The sequence below is a fragment of the Ambystoma mexicanum genome, chromosome 5p, assembly GCF_040938575.1.
Source record: "Ambystoma mexicanum isolate Mex_15411 chromosome 5p, UKY_AmexF1_1, whole genome shotgun sequence".
Taxonomy (NCBI): domain Eukaryota; kingdom Metazoa; phylum Chordata; class Amphibia; order Caudata; family Ambystomatidae; genus Ambystoma; species Ambystoma mexicanum.
In genome coordinates, this window is record NC_090930.1 from 206,672,584 (window position 1) to 206,695,467 (window position 22,884).

Below are 22,884 nucleotides of genomic sequence, written 5' to 3' on the forward strand. Positions count from 1 at the left end.
TACTCTCGGTTTCTTGTATCACTAAAGTCCTGCCTCCATTCTGATTGACAAGGCTGACTGCCAAATGTTACTTGCATTTCCCATTTTTATTGTAATGTTTTTATGATCTTATGTACAGCGCTTTGGCTTAAGGTGCTCTATAAATCCCAAATAAAATAAAATAAAAAGAAACACAAATACCCTCGGTTTGCATACAAAATGGTGTTAAGATGGATTTCTGAACTCTGACCTGGTGGACAGAAGGTTAGGAGGCCACCCTAGTTTAGTAGAGCAGGGGAACTTTCTAGACAAGCCAGCCTAATCACGGTAGCTTGGCAGGCTGTCAAGACTAAATCTCAGGAGGGGTGAGAGTGATCGGAAGTCCACAATAAGCATACACAGTAAAACTCCAGAGAGATACACTTAGACAAGTATATATAAAAAAATACATTTACATGTATTATAGGCCTTAATAATTAAACAAAAATAAACCACAGTAATATAAAACAGTTACCACACGCCTTTCACTATTTAAAATATATACAGTTAATGTTTTGCCTAATGCAGTAAAGGGGAAAACACAGCCCCAACCTGCAACAGAAGGGTAGGTTAACACAAATATAGCATTAGGCACTTCTTCAGAATCGATCCCTAACTTAAGCAGTCAAGCCTGAGGAAGTGGGGAGCCTTGTGCTCAAAAGTACAGTAGTGCATTGAAAACGTGCAGTCGTGCGTAATGAGAGAAAGTGGGGCATTTTAAGGGTGCTGTAGCAGTTCAGGAGGGGGCTTGAGGTGATAAAGAACAGACTCCCTCTATTCGAGGATGGTCTACCCTTGCAGGCAGAGCGAGTTTTGAGTTTCAGGAATAGCTAGGGAGCGCAGGGTAGCCCAGCTAAGGTGACTATCTTTTTAGAGATTCTCGTGCGTAAAGAACAATGGCTGTGCCAGGGGGCTACCGGTGAGAGATGCACTACTCACCGACCCTTAAAACAGTCCGGCCCACACTTTGCCAGTCTAGGCCAGGTCGCTTGCAGGTTCAACCCCTGCAGTTGCACGCCGCTACAGCTCTCAGCTCTCGGCAGCTGTGGGATGGGACAATCATCTGTGGTGGGACAGTAGCCTTATCTCAGCTCTCAGTGAAGAAAAGAGGACAGTTCCAGTGCAGCATGTCTCATGGCACAGGGGCGCAGGCAGGCATGGACCTACAACACCAGGGCTACACAGGGACCGCAAATCAACGCATACTCTCTTAAATCACGACCCAGAGGAGCTAGTACTATGACATTTTTTAAAAGAATTAAGATACTGCAAAAGTAAACTGCTGCCACCAGTTCATCCTAGGCACACGTGTACAATCACCACAAATTCCTTATAGGGTATCTTGGGCCATAAAAGAAACACACCCCTATGCATGGTACTGTAAGTTACTTGGCAAATAGATAAAAAGTTACCACGAAATGGCAACATAGTCAAAGACTAAGGGAAACATTGTTTCCCAGTATTGACAGTCTGAAGGACGTGCCAGTTTCCCCATAACATAGGAGCAAAAGCCCAGAGGAGCGCAGCTGAAGGCTGGGCTCCACTGGAAAAAGTCAGGTTAGGATAGCCAAACAAAAGGAGAAAGTGTGGGGTTCCATAAATGGAGGAAAAATTGCACCTAAGTGAAATATTTCCTAACAGATGGCCACCATAGAGCTGGTAGATGGGGCACAAAGTGGAGCCTCCCTTCCTTTTCCATGTCAGCTAGGGTGGCTGGAGTGGTGGCAGTCGTTGTGCTGCCTCCAAATCAATAAGGTGAATGGGGATTGCGGGGATGGTGAGAGGAGGGAATGGTGACCGAGGGAAAGCGAGCGCGAGGGGAAGGGTAGGGTAAGGGGAAGATGGCAGGGTGAGCATCCATCATGTTGCGTGGAAAGCGTGCTTGGATTGTGGTATTCAGCCCACAATCTGAGAACCTGATTGGTGGGGTAACAAGGCTCACAATACATAAAAACAATGTGCAAAGCAGCACGTTTATGTTTTCTCAATCACTTTTTCATTTTTTAACAAATTGTTCCCTCATTTCCCAGTTCAGTGGGGCTCTTGGCAAACTGTTTGTTGGAATATTTCATCCAGACCATCCAGCAACTCAAAATATATTAGCCTCGGTCAGCCTCCCTGCTGCAAAAAGCTCCAAGGCCAAAATAAAGGTTTTAAAGAGCAGGGGGATCCCCTTCTCTGTCATATATTTTAACAACGACTCAATGTTTACCCCAAACAAGTCAAGAAATGTAAGTCAATGTGTTGTGCCCAAGTTGTTTATTATTTGATCCAAACCTGCCCAGAGGTTTTCACGCTACAGCTGTTCAAAAACTGCACTTTTTTTGATGGGAAAATGAATCAGTGTAAAAAGTGTGAAACTGTGTTATTTTGTTTTCTTAATAGCTTTTACATTTTACAATGTTTTCTTCCCAAAGTTTGCAGTTTGGGGGCATGCCTTTACAAACTCTTTGTTTTCGAAAATTTCATCCAAATCCATTCAGCAAGTCAAAAGTTATTAGCAATAGAATTTTGGGGGAAATAGCTGCTTTTTCATTTCTGAAAAGCCTGTCATCCTTGTTGTTGCACAGCGCCATGGGAGATATAGCTACAATTTTAGCAGAAGGTGGCACCCTTTTCCCTGTTAAATATTTTAAAAGCTACTGGATTCCTTCCCCCTCCCCCAATGGGAAAATATGAATGGGGACAAGGTTGAAAGTGTTTTTTGACTTTCTTCATAACTTTTTAAATTTTGAACAGACCTTTCCAAAAATGTCCAGTCTGGGACGGAGGTGAGGGAGGGTGTGGGGGAGTTGGGGCAGCTTCAAACTTTCTGGTTGCAACATTTCAGGCAAATCTGTCATGCGAGTCAAAAGTTAGCAATTCATTTATCATTTTTCCTATGTATCTCCATACTCAACTTATCTATAGTGCGGCGACCGCCTTTTCACCTTTGCCTTCTCTCTTTTTTAGTTTAGGTTGTTAGGTGGCACTTTCATGACACCTAGTAGCCAAAACTATTGCATTACAATACAGGGAGGGAGAAATGGCATATGAGGAGGGACACAACGCTTGTAGGTGTTGTTTGGCTATTTGCCCACCCATGACTGCAATGGCCATGCTAATCCCTATGGCCATTCCCACCCAGTTCCTGCGTCCTCCGCGCCCAAAACACATCCACGTGGGAACTCTTTGAGCTTCTTTTATTCAAGCGTTGCCATCAAACTTTGTTATTGACTTAATTGGAGTAGTAAACCCTCTGCTGGTATAATACAAATGTCTCTGCATAGGTTAACCTACTTTCTGACAGGACACATGCCAGGAAATTGTTGTGATGAAGTAAACACCTTGTGTCATTTGTACAAAGCGACACAGCAGAGTGCAATTCTCTCTTGCTGCATCCCTACCTTGCCCCTCTTCATCACATTTTGACCAACAACAATGTTAACTATACAACTTAGAACAAGACCTTTTTTCCTGTTTGCTTCTGCCTTTTGTTTGAGAACATCAATGCGCTCCTTTTTAAAGCATGGCTGAATCTCTCCAAACCTTCTGTCCCTTCTCTTCTCCCAGCAATCAGGGAGTTAAAGGGACCAAAGAAGGCTATACAGGCAATTTGCACCCGTTGAATGGCACTCAGCTAAGCAGGTGGCTTGGAACAGAGGCAGAGAATACACAATCCCCACCTGCTGTTCCAACCCCCCAAGGCCCGGTGCCCGGGTGGCACTTTTATTCCCCTTTTTTCCAATGTAGGGAGCCAACAGGGAGCATATCCCTGTTGCCCCTCCACCCCAAATGATCCGATTTCCCCTCCCCACCCCCTCCACTTACCTGTGGGACCAGAGCATTGCGCTCCTGGCCCAGAGCTCCACCTGTCTGGCTGCCATAAACATGGAAAAGGGACATAGTCCCTTTTCCATATGACGGCAGCCATCTTTTTTTTTCTTTTTCATTTTTCATCGGGAGATCAGCTGTGCAAGCAGAGCAGATCTGCTGATGAATAAATATAAAGCTATTCACACCCCAGACGAACCCCGGGATGCAAATAGCTTTCATGCCTGCCAGTCGGGTGGACAAGGGCGGTAACGACTCACAGCCCAAGATGAGGCCCACTTTTTGATCTGGCCTACCTTAGCTCAGGCTGGCAGGTCATTACCGGCCATGTCCCCCATCCTGGCAGGGCATGAAAGCTATATATCATGTTCATATTGTACAGGTCCTGTTCAGCTAATGCCTCTACCACGCAGAATAGAATTGTTAACAACCTCATACATAAACCTTCATGCTAAACGGTGGTCTCTCAATACCAATCACCCTTCCCTAACAGTGCCCATAAACCAGACGTCAGCAACCTTTGGCTCTTCATAAGTTTTGAACAAGAATTCCCATCGACCCTAACCAGAAAAGTCAGGGGTGAATGATCATGGAGCCATAGTCCAAAGCATCTGGAAAGTAGCAGGTTGCAGACCCCTGCCAAAGACCAACCTCTCCTATATTCCAAGGCAATTGTGTAAGCATGATTCTGGAATTGGTCTGAAACCCCTCAGACATTCCTTCTTTCAGCAGAACACTGGTAGGACCACAGCTCTCCTTATGGGTTCCTTTGTTACTCGTTACACATGATGTCCCACTTGCTGTACCTCCTGCTTTCGTACCCTTTCCCCAACGTTCTTCCTCTGCTAAAGCCTATACCTCTTTTATCTAAGAATTATCCTTTCTGGTAATCATATTGAAGGAACACCCAGGATACCCTCTTCTGTGAATGCCAAAATGTTTCCTTTGCCAGAGAATTGCCTCAGCACCCTTGCAAGGGTCAAATGTGTCTCTTGCAATGTTCAATACAAAACACAAGAAGTGATGGCTGGAAGGTTTCAACTTAATCTTAACCTCTGCCATTGCACTGGGCAACCATACAGACTATTTTTCTTACACTTCCAAGCCCTTACAGAAGGGGAGATCAAATGTTATGTTATGTTATGTTATTAGGATTTGTACCACACTCACCACCATTTTTCACGGTCTCCAGGCACTCTAGCGGATCTGGAAAGGAAGGGGGCTGGGAAGGTTAATGGAGAAGAGAGGGAAAGTGCAAGAGAGCTTTGATGTGCTATTGCTAGCTTCAGTTAGAAAAAATCGGTCACTGTGTGCTAGTATGATTTTGGTGGATTGGCGTTTGTATGTTGTATGCAGGTGTTTTTAGGTGTGTTGGTGGGTGTTTTGGAGAGATGGAAGAGTGTTAGTAGTTTTGGTGTCTTGTGTCAGAGGTTTGGGTCAAGTTAGTTATGTAATGGGTGGTAGATATGCTGAGTGTTAGGAAGTTCCAGAGTTACTTGTAAAAAATGCAACCCATTGGCTCCCCTCAAAATCCTCCAAGTGCAACAGATTGGCTGTCTTTGTGTTTCATCTAAGTGTGGTGTGTTTGCTATTCTCCTAGATGTATAGTGTGCTACGCCTATGATAGCTTCACCAGGTTTTATGTACAGTACATGGCTATCATTTTGCGAGTGTAACACAATGGCTTGCCTTCAAGCTTCATCAAGAGCAGTAGAGGACACGGTGTATCTAGGTACAATGTACAGGCTGAGCTGAACATTCCTTCTAGATGCAATACATAGGCTAACCTGCACAATTCATCCAAGTTGAACACGCAGGCAGACCCTCCCAGTTCTTCCAGAGGCAGTATGTAGGCTTACCTGCACACATCTTCTACATGCAGTACATAGGCTACCCTGCACAGTTTTCCTAAGCGTAATGCATATGCTAGACTTCAAATTTCATCTAAATGTGATACGTAAGCTAACCTCCTCATTCAACTAAATGTGATACATATGATAACCTCCACATTTCATCTAAATGCGATATTTATGCTAACCTGCCCAATTCTTCTATGTGCAGTACATAGGGTACCCTTTGCAATTCCTCTAAGTGCAATGCATAGTCTGACTTCCACATTTCATCCAAATGCAACATACATGCTAACCTCCACATTTCATCTAGATGTGGTACCCAGGCTAACCTGCACAATTCTTCTAAGTGCAATGCTTAGGCTAACTTCACATTTCATCTAGATATGCTAGACTAACCTCCACATCTCAACTAAATGTAATATAAATGCTAACCTCCACATTTCATCTGAATGTGATACATATGTTAACCCTCACATTTCATTTAAATGCGTACATATGCTAACCTGTCAAATTCTTCTTAGTGCAGTACATCAGTTACCCTTCACAATTCTTCTAAGTGCAATGCATAGGCTAACTTCCATATTTCATCTAAAAGTGATATACATGCTATTCTACATATTTCCTCTAGATGTGGTACATAGGCTAACCTGCCTGATTCTTCTAAGTGCAGTACATAGGCTACCCTTCAGAGTTCGTCTAAGTGCAATTCATAGGCTAACTTCCATATTTCATCTAAAAGTGATATACATGCTATTGCACACATTTCATCTAGATGTGGTACATAGGCTAACCTGCCTGATTCTTCTAAGTGCAGTACATAGGCTACCCTTCAGAGTTCGGCTAAGTGCAATGCATAGGCTAACTTCCACATTCCATCTAGATGCGCTAGACTAACCTCTACATCTAAACCAAATGTAATATAAATGCTAACTTCCACATTTCATCTAAATGCGATACATATGCCAACCTCCACATTTCATCTAAATGCGATACATATGTTAACCTGCCCAATTCTTCTAAGTGCAGTACATAGGATACCCTTTGCAGTTCTTCTAAGTGCAATACCTAGGCTAACCTTCACATTCCCACTGAATGTGATACATATGCTAACCTCCACATTTCATCTAAATGCGATACACATGCTAACCAGCCAAATTCTTCTAAGTGCCATACATAGGCTAGCCTTCACAGTTCTTCGAAGTACAATACATAGGTTAACCTCCACATTTCATCTAGATACTGTAGGCTAACCCCCACATTTCAACTAAATGCAATATAAATGATGACCTCCACATTTCATCAAAATGCAATATATATATAACCTCCACATTTAGATGGAGTACATAGGCTCACCTGCCTAATTCTTCTAAGTGCAGTACATATGCTAACCCTCACATTTCATCTAAATGTGGTGCATATGCTAACCTGTCTAATTCATCTAAGTGCAATACATATGCTAACCTCCACATTTCATCTAAATGCGATGAAAATGCTAACCTCCACATTTCAACCAAATGCAATATAAATGCTAACCTCCATATTTAATCTTAACGCGGTATATATGCATGTGGAATCAGAAAATACAATATTAAGGCTTTTACACCATACAAAGAGAAATACACCGACATGGGCTTGTAAAGATTCCCAGAATCTTTATTGCAAAACTGAACAGTTACAAAACAAAGTACACAAATAGCTTGTTTGGCCGTCAATACATCACAGAGACCACCAGCAGGGTTCAATGTGAGCAGTAAACAGGATTTGCTAGCTGGACATCGGCGTATTTATACATTTTCGTTATAACGATGTCCAGCCTCTTTCAAGTTAATCATGTACTGGACACGCCAGGTTCGTTTCTAATTTACATATCTCGTGCATGCGGTTTACTTTTTAATACATTTACTAACAAACACTATTATTCTCTAAGTTTAACTTTACACTCTTTACACATTGCTTTAATACAGACCAAACAAATGTTTCGCATGTCGTATTTAGATAGCGTTATTGTTCTTGTATACTTGTAGGTTAACATCGCCAATTCAAGTAATCCCCTGAAACCGAGGTCAACAAAGGACAAGGTCTACATGACCCTAACATGTAGCCTGAAGGCAGGTTGGACATTAACTCTCCTCCGGAGGTTGAAGAGGTTAAAGCAAGAACAAGAGAACACAAGACGGCCATTTTAGGCCAAAGGGTGACTTTGTACAATAAACTAAAAATGGCAGCTCTAACCTAAAATGGAGGCTTGATTCACTCAAAGTCACGACCTTGTAATACGGATTTCCTCGACTGGGCATAAGCCAACATATACAATGAGGACGAAACAATATTATATCAGTTCTAACAAGCCCTCCTTTTGGCCTATGCCAAGCGCTAAACCACCTTCAATCATTTTGCGATTAACTCCACATTTCAACGTCTATACACCCGAATCATTGTCAGACATATCTATTGCCATTATATCAGATACTAGAGTTTCTTTCAACACATACTCCTTGGAAACCTTATCTGGGGCGCATATTTTATGCCCTAATACACTTGTTGCTTGCGTGCAACACCCCCCTAATACCGAACATATACCAGGGAGATACTGTATACAACAACAAAGGAACAGAAAACTTCCCAAGGTAATCAGCAGCGCTGAAAACAACTTCCATCCCCACATCCGTAGAAGGTCCCAAAACCATGCACTAAGTTCCCAGTTTCCCTCAGGAACATGCACTTCTGAACTAAGAACATGTAGATTTTGGATAGCCCTAAAGATCGTTGGAGAGGAGTCTGTTAAGTAAACAAAGCAAGCGGACCCCACTAATTTACATACTCCTCCACGCTCAGCCAGAATGACATCTAATGCCATCCAGTTCTGAAGAACCTTTAATCTTATCGCTTTCTGTTCTAACGTCATATTATAGAGTATGTCAGTGGTCCGGTTGATGGTTCTCTCCAACACTCTCACTAGTCCCCTGATATCTTCTGAATTCGTAATTTGCCCAAAAAATGGCACAAAGGGTTTCATGATGTCTCCTAGAGTTTGTGCTGGAGTATCCCCTTTCACACCTCGTCGTGGACGAGTTTTCAAAATTTCTGCAGTACTGGCAATAAATACCCCAGGTAATAGAATCCCTAAATAGCAGGTTCCTTGCCAATCCCTGGGCAACCATGGAAATGCCACATTACCGCAAACAAAATAGACAGATTCGCCCACGTACAGAGGTCTGTTCTCACTAGTCAAATCCGCAATGTTGGCGCATTTTCTAAAATTACCCATTGACGGTGTTCCATTCCTCTGTATGCAGAAGGATACTGAATCGGGGCTATAATTAACAGAATAAGATGGAGGCGTGGCATCCTTATTGCCTATAGGAGCCATTTTGGAAGAGATCAAAGACTGAAAAGGACGAGACAAACTATCAGAGGGCCTAACAGAAGCAACGTTTGGTTTACTCCTATTTGCAAAAAGCGAGCATCCCAGGGGCATCAAAACACGTTTTTCCAAACTATTCAAATTTGTACCATCAAAGTTCCCTGAGATGATGTCATTCCATCGGCCAAAGAATAGTGCTCTAAGAGAAGCATAACAAGCAGTTGTCAAAGGTAAAGGATGAATATACCAACCTATCCCCTTATCCCGCGCATCTTCTTAATGTCTTTTCCACAACCCTTAGCCAACAGAATCCTTCCGTACAGTCGGCCAAAAGGCAAGCCCTCAAATGATTTCCTCAATCGCACAGTCAAACCGTGCTGTACGTCTATTTCCTTGGACGTAAATTATATTTCACAATTTCTGGTGCTGAAGGATCAGAAAGCAAAGTGTCCTCACTTCCCACTGGAGGTGGCGAGTGAACGGAAATGGGATCAGAAAAGGATTTCAGGCACGTTGGTTACAGCAGTGGGAAGGGATTCTGTGTCTTCTGTATTGTATGGCATGGGCTGCGGGATCCATTTGGTGTGCGTTGCATGGATCCAGTTCTTACGACCCACTACCCGCACATCAGTCTGGGTGACTAGCAGGACTTGGGAGGGACCCCTCCACCGAGGTGCAAGGCAAGACGACCTCTCAAAAACTTTCGTGAGGATCCAGTTCCCCGGTCGTAGACTGTGACCAGGACCCTCATAACATACAGGTAATGCCTCTCGCACCTGGTAATAAATTGAAAACAGATTTTTAGTCAACTGGTTACAGTAATCTGAAAGAAGCACATTCTCTATATCCCGCAACGAGCTACTTTTTGGCATACCCCAAATATTAGCAGGTCTCCCCATTACCACCTCAAAGGGAGAGAGCCCAGTCTTAGTTTGAGGGGTTGTTCTCATCGACAGCAACACAATCGGTAAGGCGTCCGGCCATTTTAACTTGGTGCCAGCACACGTCTTAGCGAGCTTGTGCTTTATAATGCCGTTATGCCTTTCCACTAATCCGACACTTTGGGCATGTCTGGCCGAATGGAACTGTTTATCAATTTGTAATCCTTTGCATATTTGTAGGATTACAGCAGCGATAAAGTGTGGCCCATTATCTGACCAGATGACTCTCGGCAGCCCGAACCTAGGAAAAAACTCTTTCAACAGAGTTTTTGCCGTGGTTATGGCCATTGCATCTCTAACAGGGTAGGCCTCAACCCAGTTACTAAAAGCACAAATAACAACCAACACATATTTAAGATTATTGCAACGTTCCATTTCAATAAAATCAAAATTAATAACCTCAAACGGAGCAGAAGGTGGAGCGAAACTTCCTCTAGGAGTCGAGGTACCTTTTCCTACATTATGCTGCAAGCAGACCATGCACCCTTGGACAAAGCGCTCCGCAGTTTTGAAAATCTTATCATTGGCCCATACACTGTGTAGCATTTTAGTCAATTTACACGCACAGACATGTGTCTGACCATGAGCCATAATAACCATCATTGTAATGTAGGCGTCAGGGAGTAACCATTTTCCTTCAACATTATCCACCCAACACCCATCCTCATCCAGTCTTCCTGCACCCTCGACCCATCTCTTAGTTTCCTCTATAGTAGCATCTGCTTGAATGTCTTTTACAGAATCGATACTTTTACCAAAAGTGAAAATATTTACAATTTCTCTTACAGCATACATTTCTGAACTAAAATCAGTGGCAGTTTGCTTAGCTATCTGATCAGCGAAAGCATTCCCCTTTCCTATATCATCTGTAACTTTTTGATGTGCTGCTTATTTTATAATAGCTAACTGAACAGGGAGTGCGAGCGCTGAAAGTAATCGCACTATTAAAGTGCCATGCTGAATTTTCGTGCCATGCGAGGTCAAGAAACCTCGTTCTTTCCGAAGTTGTGAACCACCACAAAAGCATACTGACTATCGGTATATATATTTGCTGTAAGCCCTTCATAAAGTTCACAAGCTCAAGTTAACGCTATAATTTCTGCGGCCTGCGCGGAATTATGCATAATTCTTTTGGTTTCCACAATCATGCTTAAATTAGTAACGGCATAAGCAGCCGTGGATTTACCATTCGGCAGTTTAAAACAAGAGCCATCACAAAATAGCTCTCCTTGTGGGCTATTCAAAGGCGTGTCTTTCAGATCGATTCTACCTTTAGTCTCTTGTTCTGTCGCATAAAGGCAATCGTGTGACGTTTCGTCACCATCAACAGTATCTTGCGGGACAGGTAAAAGTTCAGCCGGATTTAATACGCAACACCTCTGAATTTGAATGTGGGGAGCAAACAAGATCAGTTCATATCTTGTCAATCGTGCGGAAGTGAGGTGTTGCGTTTGAGTTCTATTCAATAAAATATCTACAGAGTGAGGTACCATTAGGGTTAACGCATGACCCAGGACCATTCCCTCACTCTGTTTTACAGACGCAGCAGCAGCAGCAACAGCTCTCAAACATCTCGGCAAAGCGCATGCAACAGGATCAAGGGCGGATGAGAATTAGCCGCACGGCCTATTCTTCCCTCCATGCTCCTCCGTTAACACAGCCAAAGCACATCCATCACGCACATACAACACAAAGGCCTTGTCATAATTCGGAGTTCCTAAAACCGGTGCTCAACACAGCGCGGATTTGAGCAATTCAAATGCTGTCTGGTGCTCCAAAGTCCATGGCAATGGCAAAGAAATGCCCCTCTTTGTCAAAGCCAGCATTGGTTTAATCGTTAACGAAAAGTTAGGGATCCACAATCTACAGGAAGTAGCCATACCTATCAGGGCTCTAACTTCCTTCTGTGTATTTGGGACAGACATGCCAGAAATAGTCTTTATTCGTTCAGGTGTCAACCGTCTTCCCTCCTTTGACAGGAGATAGCATAAATAAGCGACCTCCTGACAACAATATTGGAATTTTTTAAGTGAAGCTTTGTGGCCATGTTTCGCTAGATGACAAAGCAACAACACGGTGCCTTCTTTACAGCTACTCTCAGAATCAACAGCCAAGAGGAGATCATCTACACACTGTAGTAACGTGCAAGTAGTAGGCAACTCAAGAGTATCGAGCTGCTCTTTTAATGCCCTACTATAAATACTTGGACTCTCAGTGTACCCTTGTGGTGCACGAGTGTATGTAAATGAGCGTCCACCTAGGGTAAATGCAAACAAATACCTACTATCCTTGTGTATGGGAATACTGAAAAACGCATTTTTGAGGTTAACAACGCTAAAATGAGTGGCAGAAGCCGGAATCATGGTTAGTATCGTTGTAACATCAGGTACAATAGGAAATTGAGGAGCCACAATTTTGTTAATAGCACGTGAATCAATTATAAACCGAAAGGGAATCGCATTATCACCTTTTTTGTATACTGGCAAAATGGGGCTGTTACACAAGCTACCCGTAATTTCCTCAATTACTCCACGATGTACAAAATCAGAGACTATACATTTCAAAGCCTGTTCAACCTTCAACTGAGATCTTATATTGCGGGATGCGAGGCAATTTTACTCCATGTTTCAGAATAATTTTAACAGGTTCAATTTGAAGAATGCCCACATCATTATCATCAATTGCCCATAAGCATTCCGGAACATTACTGAATTCTGGCGGTAAAGGTCGAGTCAAAAACTGAGAGGCGAGTGATTGCTGAGGTGAAATTGTTAACCGAACTCCGTCCGGAGAACAATGTATTACTGCATGCAATTCCTTCAACAAATTTAACCCCAGCAAGTTCTCCCCACAGTTTGTGGTAAGTAGAAATGGACACTGCTCCGTGAAGGGACCCAGTGTTATCGGTACCGGCAAAGAGACCGAACTAGAGGTGTGCCTGAAAACCTTATGGAAATGTTGAACTGCCCTGACAGGGGAATATTCGGAACCCGTGAATGGTCAATGGAACATTTCTGTGCTCCCGTATCTACTAAAAATAGATGCTTCCTATTTCCCACCGCCATCTCAATGTAGGGGCCTTTCTGATGAACAGAAATAGGCGTCGGTTCCATATCCTGCTTCGGTCAATCTTAGCGAAACCGAATATTGTCAAAAGGAAGCTCTTCAGAGAGGTACGCAGCAGAAGGGTGATCAAAAATGTTTCTATTATCCACATTTGAAACTTGCTTATCCTGTGAAGGAGGTTGCTGTGATTCTGGTGCAAACTGACCTGTGCCAGGGACCCCTGCACCTGGGCGACCTCTGGATCGTCTAGCCATGTTCCCAAATGACCTTTGCTGCAAGGTCGGACATTGTGCGCGCCAGTGGCCTTCCTGTCGACAATAGGCTATTGGTTACCAGAGCCAGGGGCGTACTTCCCTGTGAAATGTACTGACCTCTAAATTGATTACCCCCTCTAGGGTTTCTAACAATCTGTTGTAATAGGACTTTTGTTTTCAGGTCACCCTTTTTTTTCTCAAGTTTTTCCTTTTCATTCTTCACACGATTTTCATAGTACTGAGCCATATGCAGTACTTCTGATTGAGACTTTGCCTGCCAAGTGCTTTCGGAAGACATAATCTGTAACTAGATGTCAGGCAGCAATCCACGTACACATTTGTCGACAAACAGCTTTTTCCCTGACTCTGTGCCTAGGTCTTGTCCACTGAAATCTGAAAATACCTGTTCAAACCGATTAAAGAAATCGGTAGCACCCTCAGACATTCCTTGGACACAGGCTGTAAGCTTGTCCCAAATGATTCTTTTTTCAGGAACTATAGTTTTCAATTTTACAATAATCCTACCAGGCAAGGTTAATATCACTTGAGGCGGTCGCTCGCCAGCTGGTCTTTATCTAGCCTAACCATGTTATCCCATGTATCTCCTAACCCAGGTACATCATCTACAGTCCTAATCTGTTTCCATAAATCAACTGGCAGGAGTACGGGAAATAATAAATCAATATCACTTAAGGTGAATACCGATGAATGTAAGACCGACTCTATTTCTTTATAGAACCCGGTTGGATTCTTTCTTACATCGGGAATAGATTGCTTTAGGGTGTTCACTTCCTGTCTTGAAAACGGGAAGTGAACAAACTGCGATACGTAATGTGCAGGGATGTCCACCGCAAGTATTCCTCGCGCAGTATCGGCCGCAATCTCAACTTTCGGGACAAATGTCGGAGGGACCTCTCTCATAGGCAACTGAGAAGTAGGCAGCTCCGAATGCTTACTAAGCAACAGAGCCAAATCAAGCGCTAAGGCAGTCGAAGAAGTATCAATCGAAAAGGCTCTCTGACCGTTCTCATCATGCCACTTCACTACTGCCATTTAAGCCGGCACTTATCTTGACCTCTGCCTCTCAGAGCCCAGCTCAGCTAAATGCCATCCAAGATACCAAGAGAGCTATGAGGCACATGTGTAAGCCTTTGTGACTCGTTATGATGTTCAGTCCTTCAACTAGGTATATGCAGACTCCTTCCCTACTGTGGCATAAGTTCTCAATCTTGTAGCTGCATCAGACAAAAATATAAGACAGCTGATTTGGGCCTCCATTGAGCAACAGGCCCAGTCTCATTCTGCCTTAACCCAGGATCCTGCAAAGACATGAGCTGCTCTTTAAGAAAAAGGCCATATACTGTGGATGGCCCGGTAAACCCACCCCTATTTCCCCGTCATCCTATCTCCAGTCATCTTAACAATACCAGTGCACACTGAGTGATGTTTCACCCTGTCAGCATAGCCACAGTCCCCCAGAACTCTCTTATCTGTATAGAGTAAATGTAAGGTGTGAGGAACAGACTTAGGGAATGTTGCAGTTATATAAGGTGTAGCAATGGACTATGCATGGGACACTGTCAGTGATGTGATTAGGGAGAGTGCAGGATTGCACTATATAAATCCAGTGTCTAGCCTAGCGGTGGCATTGGACTTGAGGGATGCTATGTTTCAGAATGGATATGGTCAGATTAGAACAATGTTAAGGTTCAGAAGGTATTGCATTAGATGTCAGATTGGATATGGGGAATGGTGAGGTTAGGGAGGAGTTAGGATTTATTTAACATTTGTATTGCGCCTATACAGCAAAAATATTTCCAAGCACCACAAGTCAAAAGAGGCGGCGGTACATGGGAGAAAACAACATTAAGGGTCCTACTAGGCCTTGTAACATTCGGATCGTGCAAGTGCAGTAACAGGAAGTGCCGGGGGAGGGGGAAGTCAGGGCACAGGGATGGGATAGGGAGAGGGAGAAGAGGGAGAAGTGCAGGAGGGACGGGGCCCAGGGGCTGGGCAAATGCTTGTGGGAGCCGGATAGGGCAAGTCCCATGGGAAGCAGATGTGGAGAAAAATAGTGCGAGGACACGGAAGGACCATCCTCAGTAGGCTAGTCAGGGAAGCAAGCCCGAGGGCAAGTGCTGGTAAGGGGTGAGGGGAAAGACTGGTTGAAGGAAGGTGTGGCCCCGGTAACACTCATAGGGGACACAGGCACACCAGTCACCATGGCAGGAGGAGTTTAGCAAGGTAGGGGGAGAGGGAAGGAGGAGGAGAAAAGGAAGGTCTTGAGAATCTTTAGAAACATAAGGATGTCTGGCTCAAGTCATATAGAGAGGCATGGAGGCCGTTCCAGAGGCAGAATCCTGTTTGGAGAAACGTCTGATATGCAGAGAGTTGTAGCTAGAGGACCAGAGGACTCTAGCAGAGACCTATTTAGGGAGAGAGAGTTGGATGTAGCAGGATCCCAGGCCACAGAAAGCCATGTGGATAATGCAGAAGGTCCTGAATTATATCCTTGCGAACAACGGGAGCCAGTGTGGAGATTTTAGGGCTGGAGAGATGTGGTCCCTGGGCTTGAGGCCAAGAATACGTCTTGCAGTCCTATTCTGGATTAGTTGAAGAGGGCGGAGGGTGGAAAGAGGAAGGTTAGGAAGAGGCTGTTGCAATTATCCAGCCTGGAGAGAACCAGAGCTCTGGAGCCATTGAGCTTCTGGGTGAAGGTGAGGAAAGGGGGAATGCCTCTGAGGAGGTGAATCTGAAAGTGGGCCTTCTTGGCAAGGTCAGCGATATGAGGTGAGAAGGAGAGAGAGGAGTCAAAGATGATTCCCAGATTTTTAGCCTCACACAAGTGTACGGGGGGGGTCCGAAGGAATGCGGTCCAAGAGTAGGAGGGAAGGAGTGGGGAGGAGTCCCAATAAGAAGGATCTCAGTCTTGGACTGGGTTTTGGACATGGAGGGTTTTGTGTTTAGGAAGTCAGCTGGATTGCATTGAGACTGCCGGGGAGATTCAGAGGGGTAGGGGATTTGAGTTTAATAAGAGCGAAGGTAATGTTCTGATTAGGGAGGGACTAGGGATGTGTATGATCATGGGGTGTAGTCATGCAGTGTGTTGTGGTAGGAAAGTAGTTAGGGTGTGATTGGAATAGATTAATCTCACCTGCAGTCAGTGGTTAAATAAAGAATGTGTGTACTGTGTTGCCCCTTAGCACAGTTCTATCGGCACCCACCAACAATGTGACAAGATGATTGGCTTTGTTCTCCTCATCACAGTCTAGGCCACCTATCTCTTTCTCAGGAGGCATGGGTACAAAGCAGTGTATTTCCATATTATAGAATACTAGCAAAAAAGTGCCTGTATTTCGCACGGGTTCTGTAGACATACATAATCAGACTCTCATCAATTGTTGACAATCTGGGAGCAGACGTGGAGAGGAGGCGAGAGTTGGTGTGCTGCAGCACGATGGGACCTTCATAGCACTCTCCCCACATGTTGCCTCACCCTGTACGGTGCAGTATGTAGCGGAGCATTGTTGCACAGGTATTTCAGAAACGGTGCGTTTTAGGGCATTGAAACATTGTTTTCGATGCCTTGAAATTCTGTTCTTCATGTCCAAATGCTTGAAATTAGCTTTGCCCAATCCTTCTACGGCCACCTTGATGTTTTGCCGCTTCCAGGCAACCGTCTCATGTGTGCAGAGGCTGAAATCCGAGGAACAGGGTGGGATGTCCACATGTAATGTAATAAGTGGCATCCGGAAGGTCCTAACAGGTTGGTGGAATGGTGTGAAATTATATGAGGAACAAATAAACAAACAAACCAACAGATTTTCAGTTTATATATATATATATATACATATATATATATATATATATATATATATATATATATATATATGTATATATATATATATTTATATAGATTCAGCATCAGACCATGAATTTGCACACCATGTAGTGTTTGCACTGTTGCCACCCTCTGCCATCTTGTAGAGATAATACAACCTATTCTTTAACCGTCCATTTGCTCATTGCAGTGTATCATTTTCCTTCCTATGTGCCATCTGTACCTCCTGAACAGTTGCTCGTTAACACAGAGAGATCAAGCCCAAGGATGCAGGAGACGTCCACAATCTCCTGTAAGAGGAAGGATTTCCATGTGATGCAGGTGAAATGAGTTCAGAGAATGTCCACATATTTTCACATGTGTATTGACCAGTTTGTGTATGAGTGCAACAATGTTAAGCATTGCTGTTTATGGTTGAGGATGTAATGTTGTTAGCTGTTGTAATGTGTACTCTCTTTAGCCATATTGAAAGTCCACAGTGGTAGTGGCTGTATTTATTATCACACATTTTTGTGTTTGCCTCTCATGATTGTGTAATGAAGAAAGTGTAGGGTGGTATGAGCAGAAAGTGTGTCGGAGTGTGCGATATTGTACTTACAAAACCAGAACATTTCTGTACATTATGAATGTACAAATGGGCAGTTAAGGAACCTTTGCTTCACTAATTGCTCTGCCAGAATTCCCAGTTCCGCACAAGATGCCAAGATAACATGGAATATTCAGGGACCGCAGCCACGCTCTGGCTAAGCCTTGTGTTTCCATGGTGCATGTTAGCTGACTGTTCCTTAGGACTGCGGCATCATGTGCCATATGTGTGTTGTGTGTGTTTGTGTATGTGTGGTGTGTGTGCATGTCTGTGCGTGTATGTGTGTGTTCCATGACACCCAGCAACATTTGGAAAGATAGCATTTCTACCGATAGAGCTTCCATGATGGAGAGAGGCTAGAGCTTCCATGGTGGAGATAGGCTAGAGCTTCCATGGTGGAGAGAGGCTAGAGCTTCCATGGTGGAGAGAGGCTAGAGCTGTCATGATGGAGAGAGGATAGAGCTGTCATGATGGAGAGAGGATAGAGCTGTCATGATGGAGAGAGGATAGAGCTGAGAGGATAGAGCTGTCATGATGGAGAGAGGATAGAGCTTCCATGATGGAGAAAGGATAGAGCTGTCATGATGGAGAGAGGCTAGAGCTTCCATGATGGAGAGAGGCTAGAGCTTTTATGGTGGAGAGAGGATAGAGCTGTCATGATGGAGAAAGGATAGAGCTGAGAGGATAGAGCTGTCATGATGGAGAGAGGATAGAGCTTCCATGATGGAGAAAGGATAGAGCTGTCATGATGGAGAGAGGCTAGAGCTTCCATGATGGAGAGAGGCTAGAGCTTTTATGGTGGAGAGAGGATAGAGCTGTCATGATGGAGAGAGGATAGAGCTGAGAGGCTAGAGCTGTCATGATGGAGAGAGGATAGAGCTGTCATGATGGAGAGAGGATAGAGCTGAGAGGATAGAGCTGTCATGATGGAGAGAGGATAGAGCTTCCATGATGGTGAGAGGATAGAGCTGTCATGATGGAGAGAGGCTAGAGCTTCCATGATGGAGAGAGGCTAGAGCTTTTATGGTGGAGAGAGAATAGAGCTGTCATGATGGAGAGAGGCTAGAGCTTCCATGATGGAGAGAGGCTAGAGCTTTCATGGTGGAGAGAGGATAGAGCTGTCATGATGGTGAGAGGATAGAGCTTTCATGGTGGAGAGAGGATAGAGCTGTCATGATGGAGAGAGGCTAGAGCTTCCATGATGGAGAGAGGCTGGAGCTTCCATGATGAAGAGAGGCTAGAGCTTCCATGATGGAGAGAGGATAGAGCTGTCATGATGGAGAGAGGATAGAGCTGTCATGGTGGAGTGGAGAGAGGATAGAGCTTTCATGGTGGAGAGAGGATAGAGCTGTCATGCTGGAGAGAGGATAGAGCTGTCATGATGGAGAGAGGATAGAGCTGTCATGATGGAGAGAGGATAGAGCTGTCATGACGGAGAGAGGCTATAGCTTTCATGATGGAGAGAGCTATAGCTTCCATGATGGAGAGGCTAGAGCTTTCATGATGGAGAGAGGCTAGAGCTTTCATGATGGAGAGAGGCTAGAGCTTTCATGATGGAGAGAGGCTAGAGCTTTCATGATGGAGAGAGGATAGAACTTTCAAGATGGGGAGAGGATTAGAACTTTCATGATGGAGAGCGGCTAGATCTAGAGCTTATGGAGATATCGCAGGCTGAGATCCCTCTACACCTTTCTATTATTTGCGATGCAGTTGGACACACAAGACGTATCCTTCCCTTGTAGCACAGTGTAGAGTTACTACTGATCTTCAACAGTGGAAGGCAAGACTGTGCTGCTAATCACGGCCCTATATATAACCTTACTGGACCGGGTGGAGAAAAGCTACGGTAGGGCCCCGCTAACTCTTTTGGAAACTTGTAACTACCCACCTAATAGCTGGCTTCCAAAAGGTGGTCAGTAAGTTAGACAAGGGGTTCAGAATGTTGCTATTAATGCAAACGATATGATGTTTTAATGAAATCATTTCTGTACCTGGCTCTTACAAACGCGAAGACAGCTTTGGAAAGGGTACTGAGAAGAGAACCGAGAAAACCCCTATTGAGCTACAGCATTCCATTACTACTCCTATCAGCTAACGCTGATCTGTATAGTAACAATTTAGAGAAGAGTAGATAGAACCTAGAAGGTGAAACTACGGACCCCCTCAGCCCCCACCCCATCCAGAAAGGTGTCAGGCAGAGATGTGTCTTGGCACCAATAATATTCAGTTTGTCTATGAATGGTTTAGCAGGGCAGATCACATCCCTCGAGGTGGACGCTCCATCACTCGCCTGGGAAAACGTCAACATCAATGCGGCTGGGGCAGATACATGGAAAAACATACATTGCCTCTGGCTCGGTGTTGTTTGGTGGTTCTTATGTCTGCAAATAACTTCACAAAAAAGGGAAATATTTCCGAATTTCAGTCCTCAATTTACGGCCCCGAGTTATGAGGTCACTGCCCTATTCCCAAATTAACAGCATCTGTGAACTCATTTTTAAAAAAGGGCACTGGGCGTTTCTAAATGTGCCCTTAACGTGGTGCTTCTAGAATTGCATTTTATGGGCACCGAATCAGGTGCTGCCCTAACGCCTCTGATGGCTTGGACCTGATTGCGGGTGAGCTCACATTTAGAAAAATGCAGGGCTGCGCATAAGGGAGTCCTAACCCTAGAGACTGCTTTGTCACTCCCTTGAGTTAGGCAAGTAGATAAATCCATCAAAGGTTTTTTGAGTTCTCGAGAATATGGGACAACCTGAAAAGAAAGAACAGCTCAGCAGGTCAGTTGGCCGAGAATGCCTACATTGAGCAGGTGTAGACCCTCCTCTTCAAGGAATGGCGCTCCTTAACATCAAGGTCCACACCAGCTCCACTCCCCGAAGAAGAGGAAGAACAAAAAGAACAAGAAGAAGAAGAAAGTATTTTATAGTGAAAGGTTGTGGGAGTTTTTTAGCTCGTTCGTATTTACTAATTAAAGAAAAACAATCGACATTCGACTTTATTGAACCCTCGTATGCTCACAGTCTTTAAATAAAATGTGACAGGGTGTATTGCCTTTGGCCTTTGTTTTGAAGACCTGGAACTCTTCTTTAAATCTATCTATGTGTTGCAAAGTGGCTGAGGAAACATTGCAACATTTCCTGGGGGTGATTATGAGTTCGGTGGTTTTAGTAAATCTGCCAGTATTTCTATAATACCGCCGGATTTACCATTGACCGTATTCAGAGTTCAGAGGAATGCTTCCGGCAGTATTGAATTGCAATGTCGCCAGATGTGAATCATCCAGCAGATTTTTAGCAGCGTTCTGGTGGAGGTATAAATTCCCCTCATTAGCACTCTGCGCCGGGGTGCAAGCCAATCAGAGAGCTCGGAATGCAGGTTGTATTCTCTGGTATAAGCACACGTTCCAAGCTCCCCTAGTGTTGTGCGCCCCTCGTCCTGTACGTTTGTTGCTCTCCACTCCTCCCAATGCCTCCTTTAGCACTCACGATTAAGCACACGCTGTGCTAAAGGCTTACACTAATTATAAAATAGAAAAATTTAATTTAATTCCTGTGGCACACTGCTTCCTGTCGTCAACACTAAAAATGGGCTTCCTCTCTGTGACGCAGCGACGCAGGACTGAAGGTACGTCTGATTTTTTTAATAATTTACTTTAACCTTTGGGTGCTAATGGCTATATACACCTAAACCTTGAGCTGACTCTGCCAGGAACAAAAATTGTGGTTGAACCACTGCATAGGTACACTGTATAGTTATTTAATCCCAGCCTCCTTTTGGAGAAATCAATTTGGACAAAACTGCAAACATTTAGCAATTTGTGAAATCATGTACTCTTATTGCAAATTATCTGGCACATTTGAGCATTCCAGGATGGTTTGCAATTATTGAGATCATTGGTTACCTACACGACCACCAATCTGGATTCCGAGCAGGAAACTGCACGGAAACTGCTCTCCTGAACACCTGTGAAGAACTGCTCACATCTCTTGACACAAACTCTCCTGCTGTCCTCATTTTACTTGATCTGTCCTCTGCATTTGACACGATCAACCATCCATCCTCATAAAAAGGCTCAATGATACCCTTGGTATCTCGGAGCGGTTATTGAACCGGCTGACCTCCTTCCTCACTGACCGTCCCTCCCACGTCATCCTGGGCCCTTTCTCCTCTCCTACTCTATCTGTACCTGTAGCCTTCCCCAGGGCTCTAACCTCTCACCCTGGATCTTTAATGTCTAACTAGCTCTGCTTCCTCCCCTTATCTGTACTCCCACCCCCCACTTCCAGTGTTATGCAGATAACACCCAATTCATCTTCAAACCTCCCTCTGATTCTCCCCCTCCCTTCTTCCTCCATCATTCCTGACTGCCTGCTATCCAGTCCTGGTGTGCCTCCAATGATCTCTGCCTCAAAGCCAGCAAGACTGATATCCTTCCTATTCGGACCCCTGATCCCTCCTCCCTCCTTCCTTCATCCACTCTGGCCACCCTCTATGGGCTCTCCACCGTCTCCTGCAACTGAAGCCAGAAACCCTGGAGTCATCTTTGATTCCTCTCTTTCTTTCCTCCCTCACATCTTCAACCTTGGCAAGAAGGTCTATTTTCAACTCCAACTCCTTAAAGGCATCCTTCCTTTCCATTTTTTTCCCCAGAAGCTCAAAGTCTCGAGAGCACAGCTACTCTCTAGGCTTCACTATTGCAACAGCCTCTTCCTTAACCTATCCTCTTCCTCTCTCCGCCCCCTCCAGCTTGTCCAGAATAGTGCTGCGATGCTTATCTTTGGCATCAAGCAATGGGACTGTATCTCACTAGCTCTAAAATCCCTCCGCTGGCTCCCAGTTGCCACAAGGGTCAAATTCAAATCCCTCTGCATAATCCATATGGCTGTCTGGGGCTGAGGACCAATCTATCTACAACTTGCTCTCACCAAATACTCTCCTTCCAGATCCTTACGTTCATCCGGCTCCAACTCTCTGCATGTCAGGCATTTTTTTAAGCAGCGAGCTGGTGGCAGATCTCTCTCCTCGGCTGACTCCTTCCTCTGGAACAGCCTCACCCCACCCTTTCTGCCTTGAGCCATCAAATTCCAGAAGCTCCTCAATACTTTTTTCTTCACCTCCTCCTTCCGTTTCTCACTCCTGTGCTAA

At 44.4% G+C, this 22,884-nt stretch overlaps 1 protein-coding gene across 3 annotated transcripts in view; it reads left to right on the top strand.

Moving 5' to 3' along the window:
* Positions 1-22,884, top strand: part of LOC138480861 (synaptotagmin-like protein 2) — a 749,121-nt gene that overhangs the window by 259,881 nt on the left and 466,356 nt on the right. Inside the window, exon 1 of one of the 3 annotated variants that reach the window (XM_069612636.1) lies at positions 17,394-17,471. The exons of the other annotated variants lie outside the window; for them this stretch is intronic. The gene's annotated coding sequence lies outside the window, so the exon portion shown is untranslated. Of the gene's footprint in view, positions 1-17,393; positions 17,472-22,884 lie in introns of those variants that run through there. 3 annotated transcript variants of the gene reach the window in all.